This window comes from Pteropus medius, unplaced genomic scaffold (genome assembly GCF_902729225.1).
Source record: "Pteropus medius unplaced genomic scaffold, Ma_sr-lr_union100, whole genome shotgun sequence".
Classification (NCBI taxonomy): domain Eukaryota; kingdom Metazoa; phylum Chordata; class Mammalia; order Chiroptera; family Pteropodidae; genus Pteropus; species Pteropus medius.
Window position 1 is genome coordinate 90,247 of NW_024354500.1, and position 15,610 is coordinate 105,856.

The 15,610-nt window shown below is 35.5% G+C and overlaps 1 pseudogene; it reads left to right on the forward strand.

The window, feature by feature from the left end:
* The first annotated feature begins 11,600 nt into the window (after nucleotides 1-11,600).
* On the forward strand, nucleotides 11,601-11,719 carry LOC120595153 (uncharacterized; annotated as a pseudogene).
* Nucleotides 11,720-15,610: the final 3,891 nt, after the last annotated feature.

Genomic DNA, 15,610 nt, shown 5'->3' on the forward strand with positions numbered 1-15,610 from the left:
AATAAAAATAATAATAATGCAAGGTTACTATGGGACAAAATGGTCGCTCAGATTATATAACAAACTTGTCAAAAAGGACACATCGTCTCACGAAGTAAGAGACCTGGGCTGGATAGACCACAATAAAACACTGTGGGATCTGAATCTTGAAGCATATTTTACTGGTAATGACACTTTTTGTTACTAATTGGATGACTTTCCATTTGAAAGACCTGGCTTATCAGGAGAGGTAGAGAGTATCTCATTTTCAGTTTAGCCACCACCACCTTTATTTGCTGCCATCGTCACATTTTTCTGTATAAAAGGGGCAGAAAAAAGTTTGAAAATAGCTCAAAGCATTGAGCATCGAGATCTCCATTAAGACAAACTGAATCAGAAATAACATAAAATTTACATTTCCCTTGAACCTCCAGGACTATGAACTCTTTTTACCAACTAACTAGTACTCCATACATGAGGTTCATCATAACGACAGAGAGAAAATTGCTTTGCAAAATGTATTTTAAATCAAGTCATTTTTAAATGTCATGAAAAAAAACAACCTGTCATAATTCCAATATATATATATATATTCTTGTGAATACAAATTTCAGAAAATGTTAATAAATAAGAGTGACTTGTAGGGTTCTGGGGTCAAATAAACTTAAGAAATACTGAATTAAATACAGACCGACAGTCTTCTTGACTGCAGAACTTCTTGGAGTCTTTATTACATACACATGCATTATAAGTCTCTAAATGGATATCCTATGCAGCATTTTACCAGCACATTTGAAAGCCCTTTTTCATGGCACGTATTTTGGGAAGCTTAGGCTAAATCTTTTGGAAGGTGACTGGATAATCCTGAACCAGTTGGTCAGTAGCTAGCAGCCCATGATAGAAGATGTAAATACAAGTCCCTGAAACCATAAGCTAGCTCCACAGCTAGACATCCCCTTACAATACACAATAACTGTGGACGTGGTCTGTTCTCACCCTCCCAGAAACCCCACAAAGAAGTGCAGATACCAAAACTAATCAGCCTACAATCAAGCAACCTGCGTTCTTGAGCAGGAGGAATGGGAGATTAAGTAGTGCAGCTTAAATACAATGATGTGTCAGAAAATTCCAAAGAAATCTTAACAAATACCTATTATCTGGTCACCTGTCTTTTGACCAAATTGAAATATCAAAGGAAAGTAAACTGCACCAGAATTTTAAATAGTTCATAGTTCTATTCCAAAATGTATTAAATTAAAATTATGAATCAAAAGTGCACTAAGGAAAACCTTCTGAAAATGATGGACATATAAATTAATCTGGAGGAAAAGGAAAAATAAGGAAAAGCAGCAGCACTGGAAAAGTCACAACAAATTGCGATGTACCCTGGAAAGTTAGCAGACGGGAGCTGGAGGTAAAACTGTGAGAGACCAATTACAGTGGACTGCAATTTTCCAAGTCCTGCCTCACACAGAACCCTCTTGTAAGAAGAGCAGCCACTGGTGACTGATTGCACAGGAGTAGCCTCACTCTGTAGGGCAAGTGACCTACCACGCAGGCCACAGCTAAATGGACCAGAGATAGAGCTAAACTCAAGGGAGGCCATCTATAGATTGGACATAGCAAAGAGGACAGGTTAGGAAAGCTTACTCCCCTTTGCTTTCTCGCCTTTCAGAATGGAAATCTCATCTTCCTATGGCAATGCCTCTGACTTTGAGAGAAACTACATGAGCTGTAAGAATACAGTTGTGAATGTAGAGAGTTATATACCTAATTATTCTATTCTATTCTATATATCTTCAAAATCTAAAAGTTCTCGGTCACATCTATAAATTCCCTTGATTCAGAATGCCGGTAAAATTCAGTTAATGCTATTTTTATAACTGAATTCTCAGTTTTATCATTTGCTCTAATAAGAGATTGGTATCTTAAAATGGAGATTTTATAGAAAGAGGTACATTTAACTATTATCTATGGGGGTAGGGGACATTCTTATACCATATGATATCTTATTTATTCTAAAATCAGATAAGTTTTTAAAACTCAGTTTTTCCAAAACTTTCAGATCTAGCCATTGATTTCAATCTTCTTCTATTCTTTATCGAACTTCGAAACAGAAGCTAATATGCCCATCCTATGTTTGGGTGAAAGATGGATAGCCAAAAGAAATAGAAGCCATAGATGATACCAGAGTTATGTTCATGTTCCATTTTTCCTAAAACTTCAATTGTCCATGAAGTTATTCTCCAAGTACAGTCTGATTACTGATACATGAGGTGAGATGGTTACAACACTACATCAGTGGAAGCCAAAAACAGATTCGGTGTAATTTAAAAACATAAAATATTGTTTGTAAGACATTAACATATTTTTTTTATATCCTACCAGTACCATGATAATAAGACAGGCCAATATTCTTCTTTTACATATGTCCTCCAAATTTTTGGAACTATTCATCAATTTTCAAATCACATTAAATTTTTAAGCAGGCCTTCATTTAAAAAATCAATCATTTTTCACAGCAAGGCTTTTTCTTTATTACTAATTCAATAAAATAGATAGATCTCGCCCCCCCCCAAAAAAAAATGAAAATAAAAAATGTTGCCAATCTCTAGTCAAGGAACAGTGTACACTTGCAGTTCTAATATGCCTTCTCCTGTTCTGGCCTTGAACCAGTTTCCACTATTGGAAGTCAGCTCCAAGCATCCTTTTGTTTGTTTTTTTGCATCTACTAGAGGCAAGGCCAGAGGGCCCGGATATATGAAAGTATCCCATACTCAGAAGGAGGCCCTCAGGCCTGTGTGCCAGTAGATGTGCAAAAAAGCTTAAGTGTGGGAAAACAGCAACTGTGGATCAGAATTTGCCATAAGGCAAGACCTAACAAGGTTTGTTTTTTTTTTTTCTGGTTTGCCAGATGGAATAACAACACAATAGGCTGGGGCAAAGGGTCTCCTGAGCTATTTTCTCCATTGAACACACACAACAGAGACAGTAAAGACACAAAAAGATGGTACTTAGGAAGGAAGTGTCTCCTTAAGAGCAAAGCCCTCTGCCGTTCATTATTTCCATCAAAAAGTGGGAAAGAAGATTGATGCAAAATGCTCCTATGCTTCCACCTCTAAGGTCAGTAAATTTGTTTCTGAGGGTCAGACTTGTCACATGGGTACCAGTCTTCATTCACTCTTCCAGCAAAGACTGGCAGTTAGGTAAAGAACAGTCAGGACTTTTGTATGGCTATCTTAGCTCAGCACCACCTAAAGACTTAAATCATGCTCTTTGGAAAAATAACTGGCTATCAGCCACTGAATAATGAGGCAAAGGAGAACCGAAAGAGCCACAGGAACGGTTTCAGCCACACCCATGCAGCTGAACCATATCTTTCCAAGTCATAAAACTTAACTGTCACTGGAAAGAAATGAGAAAAGAGGGGCAGAAAAAGTTTCTAAATATTCTCTATCACTGTCTCACCAAGGCATTATTTTAAATCACTGTTACATTGTGACCATTGAACAATTGGAGAAAAAAATGAGTAGCAGAAAAAAAGATATTTTTCTCAAACTTAAATAGATGAAATAAGATTGGTCATGAATTTATCATTGTTGAAGCTAAGAGATGGAGGCATGGGGCTATTTTGTCAACTTTTTTGTATAGGTTTGAAATTTTCTATAATAAAAAGGTTTTAATTACTTTATATTTGTATAATTTTTCAGTTTCCCAAACAAAATATAGCTCTGCTATAAATAATATAATGGTCATTTATTTTTTTAATCTGAGATTAAGAAAATAGCTTAATTAAAATAAGAATGTGCTTCCCAACACAATTATTCCCATAAGCTGCCTACAGACACCTAAGAGGGAATAATATAATTATATTATCCTTTCAGAAAGGTTTAAAAAGGATTTGGGAATCTTTTCAAAAATTTTCTAAGTTTGTATAAGGAATATGATTTTGAGTCAAAATTCGTGATATGGGAAGAAAACAAAAATCACTATACTCCTATCCCCTGAGAAGCTCTGCCCAAAAACAATGTCTCAAAGAAAGTCATCCTGTTTTCTAGTGTCCACTAAATTACATATATATATACCAAACACATTTCAGCATATTTCAATCTGTTCTCAGCATATGTTTAAGTTTGAAGAAAGTCTTCTCCTTTTTTTTCTTTTTTGCCATCCTACCTCTAAAATTGTAGCATACATGATCCTTTTTTTATTAGGATTTTTTTCCTGTTTTATTGAAGTATAATTAAGAAATAAAAATTCATATATTTAACATATACAACTTGATGTTTGAAAACATGCATACATTGTGAAACAATCACAACAATCAAGATAATTTTGAAGGTTATACAGCAATAATAGTCAAGCATGAAAGATTTATTTTAAAGTCTTTAAATATTTTTTTCAAGCAGGTTTAATTTATGTCATTTAACCAAAGCAAAGCTTTATGATTTAATGCTACCAACACATAATAATGTCTTTGGGCCTGAGAACCAAACCAGCATGGCTCTATACAAGACTAAGGTGACAAGATTTCAGCCTAAATGTGATATTTGGAAAGAAACACATAATAATTCAGGGAGAAAAAAATGGCTGAATTGGTTTTGCTTATGTAATTGAAAATAATGAAATAAATAAAATCTTTTCAAGAACAGGCTATGGTGATTTTCATTGCATCAACTTAAAACACAATGAAGAGAGAATATCTTCCACTCTGTTAAGAGGAGGAGGTAAAAATAAAAATGTCATTAGAAATCTTGTCAAAAACATTAGAAAAATGTTATCATTTATAACTATCAATACAACAAACACATTGTGTCCAGCAGGGTGGTAGGTACCAAGTACATAGAAATCAGAAAGACACAATCCTTGCTCTCTGGGCAAGTGCATTTGACAGTGAGACATACGTCCACTATTATTGGTGCTCTTTTCATTAAAAATAAACAGTTGGGAGAAGATCAAATGTAGTTCCCCCGACAAGCTCTATATTTATTAATATGAAACTTAATATTTTAAAGTTCATATGCCAGAGTTTCTATGATTAACATTTAAATTTTAAGAATAGAATGTTGATAAATAATAACATTAATCTAATAGCAACAATTCAAAATATATAATATTTGACTTTTTGATGTATTATCTATATTTTCTCATAAAACAAAACTAAAAAATATTCATATCTGTTTTCATTATAATTGACTTTTCTTATTCTCATTATACTAAAAGCATCCACACCTATCACTCTCACTGTCTTCTTATATTTTGTGAAGAAGAAAGAACTAAGAAGTGGTCAGTCTAGTAGCTCCCTGCAGACAACAATAACTCCCTGTAGACTCAGAGGGGGAGTTTAGGGGAAACAGTAATAGATATACCACTTAGCCATATAGCATCACAAAAGTTGTAATTATCTACGAAACCTGCTGCTTCCCTCTCTCCATTCTGTTTTTCTCTCCTGACATTCCCAGTAGCGTGGACCATAAATCAAAAAAGCCTCACATAAGACTTAGGAAAATTAAAACAGAGATATATATTGACTTTAAAAAGAAGAAATAAGAAGAAGGAGGAGGAGGAAGAGGTAGAGGAGGAGGAAGAGGAGGAGAAGAGAAAAACAAAGTAACCTGAGAAGAAATATTTCTACTATTGATTCAAGAAATAAAAAAATATAAATACAATACTCCCCGCCTCTTATCCATGGGGGATATGCTCCAAGACCCTCAGTGGATGCCTGAAACCATGGACAGTACCGAACCCTAAATATACTGTTTTTTCCTATACATACATACCTATGATAAAGTTTAATTTATAAATTAGGCACAATAAGAGATTAACAATAACTAATAATAAAATACAATAATTATAAAAATGTACTGTAATAAAATTATATGAATGGCTTTGGGGCCATTATTAAGTAAAATAAGAGTTACTTGAACTATGTAAAAAAAAAGCACTATGATACCACAGTTGTCCACCTGGTAACCGAGACCACTACCAAGTGACTACCGGGCAGGTAGTGTATACAGTGTAGAAAGGCTGGACAAAGGGATGATTCATGTCACAGGCAGGATGGCATGAGACTTCATCTACTCATAACAGTGCTCAATTTAAAACTTATAAATTGTCTATTTCTGGAATTTTTCATTTTATATTTTTAGATGATGGTTGACTGCAGGTAACTGAAACTGTGGAAACCACAGATGGCTGGGGGGACTACTGAAAATATATGTTATTATTTGAGTCAAGCATTAACTTCCATTGGTATATAGTGTGTGCTTCACTACAATGGCAATGGACATCTGATAAAAACCAAATTCCAGAAAGCTGTTCCAATTGCAACAAATCTGGGAAAGAGGTTTCTAAATAGGATTCTGGTATATTCATATCATTCTTCTCCCCCCAAAATGATAGCTCTGATTCTTGATAATGGCTAATATTTATTGACAGGTTTACAAATATTAATGCATAATCACCTTATGAGGTAAATATTATTATCATTCCCATTAATACAATGTTACTTCATGGTGTGATAGGTCAAGTGTGGCATCACCCAACTCTTATTGGAGGACAGTGAGGACAGGGGAGCATCCAGAAGACATACTTTGAGCTGAGACCTGAAGGATATGTTAGAACCCAACAGACGACATAAGATAGATGAAGGACATCTGGTCAGAGGGACAGCATAATGAAAAGACTAAGAGGCATGGGTAGTTATTCATGGCTGCAAGAAGTTACGTATGACTGTAGCAGAGAAGAGTACTGGTGGGATGGGACAATGACTAGTAAAAGTTTTTCTTTTTAATCACAAACACCTTACTTAGTCTATTAGGCTTACTTAGTCTATTTCAGCTTTATGCTTCAGGCACTGGCGAGCCACTAAGGGACTCTACAGATTTGCATTTTAGAAAGATCACTGATAGTAACTTGAAGGAAAGGTTTAAGTATAACCAGGTTGAAAACAAAATAAGCAATTGAGTCAGTCTGGGATAAAAATTATGAAGGCTTGACTAAAGTAATGCCTGGAGAGACAAAGAAAAGAGATCTTTAGAATATAGAATAGAGAAACTATATAATTCTTCCAGTTCTAATGTAATCATTATACTTCAAATATGTTCACAAAGCATTTTTATATATACTTCATTACTGATGTTTACAACAATCCGTAAAGTAAGTAGGGAAAGTAATTTTATCTCAGTTCTACAGATGAGGAAACCGAGTCTCAGAGAAACTATGAATCTGTCACAAGGTCTCGTGGCCAGCAAACAGTAGGGATTCACATTGTCTGGATCTCAAGACCCTTATACACAAAACTCAAAGACTTAATGAGATGTTCTCTAAACAAAGGTCATAAAAAAATAAATGACAACATCAGAGTAGCTCATCAAAAAAGTTGTGGAAAATTCTGTTGAAACAAAGAATACGTATATTTTGTCACAGAGTAGAACGGAAAAGAGCTTGCTGAAATTCCAATGCTGAAAGGAGTGGGCCAACCCTTTCACTGACTGAGCAACCTCCTCAGATAGCTTCTGCAAGAGCACAATGTGAGGTCCTCATTCTCTCACATCCTGCTAGAGGTGGGAGACACATGACTTGGAAAGCTTAATGCCAGACTCTCTTGCAATTTCCTAAAACCTCTAACTTTACAATAAATGTGAAGAGTTTTCTATGCTACCGCCTTTTTAACTTTATTCTCTTTAACCAAGCAAAATCTTTTACACATTTGTGAACAAGTCTGCCCTCATATAAACACACTTGTATTACACAGAGGGACTGATTTCCATCTTTGAAATATAACATTTAAGGTACTCAGATTATCATCAAGCTCTTCTTTCTATGTGAATTATTTTTGACATAAAGGTCGAATAAAGATACAAAAGACAACTATTTTAAATTACAATGTATTTTGTGAGGTTTTTCCCCCAGCTTTTGTGATTTATGTCTCCTTTTAATTCTGAAAGGGGATCTTCCCACTTGGTTACAGATTTCTTCAATAGATGGGGAAAAGGAATTACTTTTCTTTGTCTTTGTTAATCTCCGTGTCCCACCCAGCAAGCACAATGTTTGAAAGAAGCAAATAACAAATATTTGACTAACTGAATTTAATTTTCCTAATATTTTTTTCTTGCTTGTCCATGGTAATCATTATCCATGGAAAACTATTGTCCTGAACTATCAGTAGATATGTTTTATAATTTTTATCTACATAGTAAAGATTCTCAGAGAAAATACATTAATGGTCCCTTTATCAAGAGGAAAAAGAAAAAAAATCTAAGTTGATAGCAAACCTATCAGAGCTCTAATAGAAGCAAGAGGGGCTGGTATAGAGCAGACATCTCCAAAAAAAAGTGCTGAATGAATGTTAATGAAAGATTAAAGGTGGATGTTTAGGGTACTAAAATCACTTTCATAGGGAAGCACTCCTGATTAGTTTGAGGGCCTCGTAACAGAGAAATACTTAGTATTTGGGTCTTTCATTTCTATGTCAGAGGAATGAAGGATCAAAACCAGAAAGTTTCTGGTCTTTTTCATGACATTAAGCTCGAAATTTTGTTCTTAAATTTTTGCTGTAAAATCGATTATCTTCTCTAGTTTAATTATAGATTATTAAAATATAAATGTGTATATTGTTTAACACAGGTTATTTTCATAGAACAAGCTTAATCGTGATTTATTCTTAATTGTCATTGTTTTTACACAGGACTAGCTTTACTCTCTGCCTCTAAAACCTAATATTACCATGTAGTGCTATTACCCAAATTTTATTATTGTTCTTTAAAGAAACAGTCCAAACTGAAATGAGTGTTATAAAAATCATTAGTATTCCCTTTGTTGTTAAGAGATGTTCCTGCAAGATATAGCTCCACAGTCAAAAAAACTGGAAAATTCTGCTACTCTAGCCTTCCTCTGAGAAAGCCATATTTCAGTTAAAAATTCTAACTAAGCTTAACTCATCGCTCTCCCAAAGCATTTGACCATGGAAACATTTTTCAAATAACATCTATTAACAAGATCCCATGGAATCTTGGACAATAAGGTTAAAACAATCCTCTCTCCCTTCTTTTAGTAAAGGGCAAAGGTTATTCCAACCATCCAAATTAAGCCTGTAGAATCAGGTGCATGAACAAATGATTGAGTTACCAGAGACAGGGGGCGAAAAAAAACTATAAACCTAACTCAAAATTTGTACACCAGGTCCAGGCACTCAGGAAAATTGACTTAGCTATGAACAGGCCAGTGAAATACTAATTCTGAGAGGTAGAAAGAGATCTAGATTTTAGGTAACACTTGTGAAAAGAGAAATGGACAGCTGATACCTCAGTTGATTCTCTTTGCACGTAAGACAACAATTAGTGCAGGATACAAAGGAAGCCTCCATGCCTGAAGAACAACTGGTCTCAACGGAACAAAGCAAAGAACAGGGTATCTGTCACCAAGCTAAGGTGTAGGATTGAGTTACAATTCTGCAAAGGAAACCATGATACTCATTAGAGAGCATGACCAAAAGTGGGTAAGAGAGAACATCATCTAAAAGGCAAAATTGGCACTCACAGTTTGTGCCTGACACACCTAGTTCCTGGCAAGATTAGCTAAAGTTAACTCTGGAATTGGTAAAGATGATCAGCAAAGTAGTCACTGAATCCAAAATCCGGGAAGGTAGCTAGATTCCAAACTGCCAAAGATGGCAGGGCCAATACTGTTGATAGATACTCTTTGCCTCTGGAAGAACAGGCTCATGTGGTAAAGACTCAGCATAGCTTGAGACACCAGTGGTTCTACCCCTGAGGATATCAAAAGGCAGAGGGGTAAGAAACATGAGGTAGAGGTTAACATTTTGAGGTTGCCATTCATTTCTTAGGAAGAAATGGAGGAAAAAAGTTACTATGATTCAGAAAAGATTGGGAGTCCTGTTCCTCTCATCTTTTCTTTCTAAACCATTTCTATTCTTTCATCTCTATGGTTCCCATTCTGTTCTTAAATGACAAAAAAAGAGAACTAAAATATTGCCTTCTCCCAAATTATTCATACAAGGGAATGGAACATCTCAAAAGTAGTCTGTCATATGCCATTCTAGAAGAAAACCCTATTCTGTAGAATCACTGACATATCATGCTTACCAGGTCACCTGTTTCTACTGTCCTTCATTTAACTTTGCACTCATTTATTGCCTGCCTACTCTAACCTCAGCACGGTAAAGAAACAAAGGGAGAATCAAAGTAAATGCATGGCTCCAGAAAAATTAGAGTCTATTTAAAGAGACAGGAATTTATGAAAGAACTTATAATTAAGTGCTAAATAGTCTCCTCATTATTAATTGTGAAGAGGTGAGAAATTCCTTCAGAAAAAGCAAACATAGAAACCTTAGAAGTTACAGTAGAAATTCACTTATCTTCTGCTGGTACATCCACTTTTATAAAAACATTAATATATTTCCCTATATTCTATAATCCAGATTGCAAATGTGGGAGAAATAAGAAAAGGAAATAATCAGTTTAGGATAGAATAGTAAGAAAGAGCTTTATGAAAGGTAATACTGGAGATAAGCCTTGAAGGAAGAGCAAAAGACATTACAGGAATGAGAGACTGAAAGAGTGTGGCATCTGCAAAAGACAAAGCAGATATTAGCAGATGTATCATTTGGGGGATTTTAGAGACAACAATAGATGGAACCAAATTAAGGAGAACTGTACATAGAAGAGTGGGGAGGAGGCTGCACAACTGTAAGTTCTTAGGGATAAACTCACAGGACCATTGAATCAGAGACACGATTTTCATTAACTTCACAAATCATCTGAAAAAATTTTCAGTATCCATTGTGATCATACAGCTACTGCCAGAAAATTTCCAGTGAGAGAAAGGAAATTTGCCATCTCCCAAGAGGAAGAGAGCTCCAATTGTTAGAACTGTCTTCTTTATGAAGTTATCATTGTTCTCTTAAACTGATCTGTGTAGATGTATAAAGATTTTTAAATATATCATCCCACTTTAACACGTTGGATTGTAAGTGCCAAGAATAAGTTTATGCTTATGGCACTGCTCAGCAGAATACATCAGATGGTGACTGTCAATTCCAAGGAGCTCCTAACCCACAGCTCCAGACCCACTTCAGTCCAAAAGACTCCTAGAAATTGTGTCTGTTCAAACAAACGCTTTAACGTCATGAGGCAAACTCATATCCAAACCTCTCCAGGCTGCTCTGAATTGGACTGGGTTTGGAATCATGCAAGACTACATTAGGGTTTCCCCGAAATGGAGTCTCATCTCAAGAAGTGGAAGATAAAAGCAGCCTTTGGCCAAACTATATCTGATGACAACATCAGATATATAGACTGCATAATTTCTCCTGCTGCAAGAAGAATGTGGTTCTACTAAGGACTCTGTTGGGGACTCTGAAACATGTCAGAGTTCATAGCATGTCACTTCCATTACTCTTCCACAACCGCAGAAAATAAACAAATTTCTACTTTAATTAAAAGAGAGGGTTTGGTTTTTCTTTTCATTTTTATTCCTTAACTCTCGTCCATAAGGAGTCCCCACAGCATGGCATGGAAAATTCACTTGCTTCGCAATTTCAATTTCAATTCCTACTACTGAATCAACTATTCCCTAAACCATAGAAATAATTAGTTGTTGTCTACGGCCATGCCACCCCGAACACGCCCAATTTCATCTGATCTTGGAAGCTAAGCAGGGTCGGGCCTGGTTAGTACTTGGATGAGAGACCACCTAGGAAGACCAGGTGCTGTAGATGTTTAAAAAGTAATAATAATAAATAAAAATAATTAGTTGTTGGGGAGAGAGAGGATCAAATATACCACAGTAGTCCCATCACAATCACATAAAGCAGGGTTTTTCAACCTCAGCACCACTGACATTTGGGGCCAGATAATTCTTTACTGTGGAGGATGTATCGTAGGATGTTTAGCAGCACCCCTGGCCTCTTCCTACTAGATGCCAGGAGCACTTTCCCTCTCCAGTCATGAAAATCACAAATACCAGCAGACATTGCCAAATATCCCCAGTCCCTGGTTGAGAACCAGTAGTATAAAGTCTTGGTTAAAACCTACTCTAGGCTCTATATTCCAGGCACATTTCTAAAGTGGTGGTGGCTACCATTTCTGGCTTACATCCACATAAAATCTGCTGTTTATTTCAATCTCTTTAGAGAAAAGTGTGAACACTCTGTTTCTTGACAAATGACTTTGATTATTAGGTTGTACCACAAAATGCATCAAAGTACAAAGACAGAGCTTTAGCTTCGCTGTCAAGACAACCGCTGCCTCTTCAAGCAAAAAGAAAATCAAAGACTTGTAGGATGCCAGTTGAGTCTGAACCTTAAGCCAAAGGCAAGTGCTGTGGCCACGAATGAGCACCTGGCGCTTCCCTGTGAGAGCTGAATGCTAAAGAAAATTGAGACTTCAAATGAGCTTCCACCTAACAAGCTGCAATTTTGTTTCATTGGGGGGAGAGTAGGGGATAAGTTATAGGAAGAAACCAGAGGAGAATTCAACATGACCCTCTATTTGCTAATTCAGCGAGGAGAATTTCAAGACAATCTTCAGAATGCGACAAGACAAAAGCGTCATTATCTGTAATTACTGCTTACCAGTAGCACGAATTGATAGCAAGCTTCCTCCGCCAATCTTACCCAGCCATTATGAGAAGAGGCGATTAAACTAATTAACAAATCAACTTTTCTGTGCAACATTGGGTTCAATAGCAGAAAATAATGAGAAAAAGCTAGTCATTCGAAGGGATGAAATGAGAGAAATCTGAAGTTAACAACAATATGGATAGGGAGCTGGAATAATTGACAAACGTATACATTTAACATTAGAAAATCTGATCGCATATTGGCAAATATTGGGCTATTTGTTTAAAGCTACAGTTTAAATGGAAGGCACTTCATTTCATCATGAAAAACATATACAATTATAACAATCATGCACAACCCTGCATATGTGACACAAACAAATATAAAATAAAGCCTCATTACTAAGACGTCAGACTATCAAGAACCTCTGAAGTCTTGGTCATGAAAATTAACACAAAAAGGATTAGAAAAAGTCCTTTTGGCCAAAAAGTCGCATTACTCTATAGGAAGAATCAAAAACCTACTCTCAGATCCTTGCTGTTTTTGTACACCTCTCAACTCTCCTACTCTTGGGCACCACGTCTTATAGCCTGTCTCTGGCCTAATACATTTTATACATTATAGGTGCTCAATAAGCATTCTTAGCAGCATTGACTAATGTAGTGGTCACAACCACGTGTGGCTGTTGAACACTTGAAATGTGGCTAGTGCAACTGAAAAATTGAATGTTTAATTTTATTTAATTTTAATTCAGTTTAATTTTGAAACTGATAATCAATTTCTCATTGGGAAACTTTTAAACATGTTTAAAATAACTTGTACTTTTGCACATGTGAATCTACTTTTTCTACTGTAAACTTTATAAAATCTAAGTACAGAACAAGTATCTTTCAAAAATTTAGCATTAGACTGAGATGTGCTTAAAGAGTAAAATACACACCAGATTTCAAAGATTCGGTATGAAAAAAACGAATGTAAAATACATCATAATATTTGTATATTGATTACATGTTGAAATGATAATATTTTTAATACATTGGGGTTAAATAAAATAAAGATTATTTCACCTGATTCTTTTTGCTTTGTTTATTGTGACTACTAGAAGATTTTAAATTATCTGTTTGGCTCTTAGGACTGGTCTATAGAGTGAGTGAATGATACGCAACATATAGCAGCGTATCAGAAGCAGGAAGAGAATACTGACCGACAGCAACCAAAAATAACATCTACAACTAGAGAGGTTTTTTTAAAAAATCAACAAAGCAGTTACCTGGAGACATTTAAAGTAGTATCAGTATATAGTCCCACCTATTTCAGAGGTACCTAAACGTATCACAATTATTTATGTATTAACCACAAAACTCTTAACCACAAAAAAGGAAAAAAATCTTTTTTGCCTACTGTGTTTAAGAAGATATAATGATAAATCTTGTAAATGTTTTACTATTTAACAGTAAGTTCTATTTATCTAAATAGTTCACTAATACCTAATAACTCATTTAATTCCCACAATAATCTTAAGACATAGATACTATCATCGCCTTTCCCATTTCGTAAGTAAAGAAACTGGGACTTAGAGAGGTTAAGTAATTCATCAAGATTACATATATTTACTACAGTATTCTATCATTGCTGTCAAAATTCTTTTCCAGTAGTCACATATATACTTGCTTGACCAAAGTGCTGCTCTCTTCTGTCTTTGAATATCGTCCTCTTTAATGGAGACTTGGCCTAGAGAAGTTTAGCCAGATCAACCCTGGGTATGAAAGTTCCACCAGATGTCATATATAGACCTCTATCAAATTCTCAAATATTGGAAAAGTTCTGCTGATGGAGGGTCCATGAGGAGACTGACTTATAAAGTCTCTCTCTTAATTTCTGATTAGAAGTTGCTACAATTTCTAAAATTCTCTATGGTTCTTCAACATGGTGAATAATATCCTAGCAACGACTTAACAGTAATACATGAAGCCATGAACAATGACAATCTTCGCATTGCATTACCCATGATGATATATCAAAAGGAAAAACAAATACTGCGATTTTTTTTTTTTAGGTAAGTAAAAATCATCTTTAATCTCTGTAGTTTTATTCAATTTATAAGAGGTTTCATATGATGAAAGTTTAGTGAGAAGAATAAGATTTGCTAGGACACCTAAAAAGATGAAAGGTTGACTGGGAGTAGAGGTACAGGGTGAGAATTAAGAAGGCTAAATAATTAAGCAAACAAGTCGAATGAAGAGAATCAAGGGATCAGAAGGCAAAAGGCTACAAAAAGATCAAAGACTTAAACCCCATGTGAAATACAAAGGAAGTGAAACTGAGCAACTTAATAAAGAATTTGTTTAGAGGAGTAATAGCAGCATGCATTTGAGAAAATGGAGCACTTTTTTTAAGTGTGAGTATTAACTATCATAATTTAGAACAAATTAATATATTCAGATCCCAGGTGTTATCATTTCAAGACAGAAAATTAAACATATCGAATCGAGATTCTTCGTTTTCATAAAAGGTAAATTGGAGCATCATCTCTTATTCAACCATTTTCTGTTTTTTACCTATTTGGTAATAAAAGAAGTGAGAATAGCTATTAAAAAGCTTTGTGGGTTATAGAATCCCCAAGATTCTGTTGATAGTGACCACTGTTCTGCCTTTTTCTATGGGTGCCTTGGGAAACATCATCCTATGTACCTGTAATTTTTTTTTCATGTCTCCCTTGTCAGGATGGAGAAAGGAGTCAAGTTTTTCTTTAATCTCATTAGGTCCTCACAGTGCAGGCAGACTATCTCAGAAGCTGATTAGTGATTTTTATCTGCTCTATTTTTCTAAGCAGGAGATGCAAAGGAAAGGAGCACTGGAGGCCTGTCAATTCTGGACACTCCATCTGAAGGCCTGGCTGTCATCATGACAGCCAGGGCACCTAACCTGACCAGAGTCACTGAAGAACCAATACCTGAGACCCCAGCAAACACTGTGGCTTGAAGCAAGATCTGATATGACCAACAGCATACGTTGTTACCAAAGCCTTTGACAGAAAAGGCTGGAATC